A 2,044-nucleotide genomic window follows, 5' to 3' on the forward strand; every position below is an offset into this window, starting at 1 on the left:
TTTTTACTTTAATTTAGCTATATCTAAACTAAGTAGTAGGACCAACTACTATGTAGCACTTGTTGTATAATGGATATACTTACAATTGTCATTATACTTTCCAATGCACCTAAGGACATATACATTCACAAGTTAGTTTATTGCATACACATTGACAAGATTGACAACTCAACACATGATTTTGAATATAAACTCAATATTCATAATGGTTTTTCATATTCTTTTTATCTTCATCTTTTAAACTCTTGCACACTATTTTACTATTGAAATGTGAACAATATGAGTTATTGAACACACTTAACAATTATATACATAGCTATTTCTCATATGGTAATGGGGTTGGGTGTAATAGTACAATCGATACAATTCATTCAAATTCATGGAGTTAGAGATAGTGATATATGGATTGTAGTTGTTAGTTGGTAAAGCTTCATATTATTCATATCATTGTTGTATAGATTTACTTCTCAATGAATATTTAAAGTTACCTTTTACCAAGATTCTATTATGCCAATTATTTATGAATTCATTTTAAATGTTATCTCATTGCCTAAATATTTTCCTTGCATATCCTATTGATTTTTCCCTTGGAAAATAGATCCCGAAGAAATCCCAAGCACTTCCCTTGATTCCAAGGATGGTACCTAATGTAAAGTGGTCAAAATTGATCTGATTTAGAATATTAGTTTGTAGTGCTAAGATATTCCTCAGATTATAAACAAAATGCTTTCATTGTGCTTAAAGATTCATCAATCTTTGCAAGTAAAATGAAGAGTTTTTATGTTAATTTTATGAGCAATTTTAACATAAACCAAAATATGAACAACATCATAAACATGTACAAAACATCATCAAAAACACATTACAACAAGCACATGATAAAGGAGTTCACCCCTCCTGGGCTACGTCTCCTTGCTCCAGCTTCTAATGGCTTGGGACTCTCTATTATGCTCAAAAATGTAAAAATCTATGTTTACATTGCTAAAATGCGTCTTAAACCTACTCCAATGAGTCCAGAATACTAAAAAATGGCTATCTAGCCTCTTTTTGCAACTAATTTGGTGGAAAACTAAAGGAGTTATGACTTCCCCTTATTTTCCCACTATTTGTTGCACAAAATGCTCTACATCCGACAGGAACCCACAATTTCGCTCCAAAAATCCGCTAACTGAGCGAGAATTTTGCCGCATCGTGGGCCTTAATCTGTCGGCACTGACTGTCTTATCGCAAATCGCAATCGGCGGAGTTCTACAGGCTTATGGTTTGTGAACAAGGCGGGCAATCTGCGATTGCAATGTGGCGGACCCAGCGGGAGTATTAACCGACACCTAAAGTCGCTTCGCATTCGGGATCCTTTCACATTTCGCAATCAGCAGATAACTAGGGGTCTTGTATATGCGGGACTTTGCAACATGCTGCGATTCACGATTGTGAGATCACATCACAACTCGGTACCTATCAGGGGCCGAATTTGTAATGCTGACCCTTTGTTGATCTGTGATTACGATCCATCACATCACGCCTTCGACTGTTTCTTGAAAACCTTCTCGCCTGCTTTATCGCATCGCACCCTTCCCTTCTCGGGGGCCAATTTCTAACGCCGAATTGTCTGCAATTGCGATTTGTGACATGCGAGGGCCAATGGCAGCTTGCCACTTGGTGCCTCCTCATTCACTAAAGTACCTTGCCGCATCATCCAATCCTGCCATGCGAGCAAGTAAAATCTGAACTTTGACTTGCAATAACTTTTGCATACAAGCTCAAATTTGAGTGTCGTTCACACCGTTGGAATCAGAATGACGAGCTATTTGATCTAAAGCTAAGTTTATAAAGATTCTAAAACTTTGATTTTTGAGCCTAAGTTTGAGCACCTGATCACTCCTCCCCACTAGAAGCCTTTTGGACCCCAAAATATCACTTTCAATTGACCAACAAGTGAGGGTACAGTTCCCTCATCTTTCCAATCTCGATCCATTGATCACTGAATTGGAACTTGTGATTTCCATGATTCTTGTCGTGCCTTTCTGTGTATTTGCCTTTAACC

The sequence above is a fragment of the Pinus tabuliformis genome, chromosome 3_2 (genome assembly GCF_031772625.1).
Source record: "Pinus tabuliformis cultivar Carrire ecotype Pingquan chromosome 3_2, CPIR1, whole genome shotgun sequence".
Classification (NCBI taxonomy): domain Eukaryota; kingdom Viridiplantae; phylum Streptophyta; class Pinopsida; order Pinales; family Pinaceae; genus Pinus; species Pinus tabuliformis.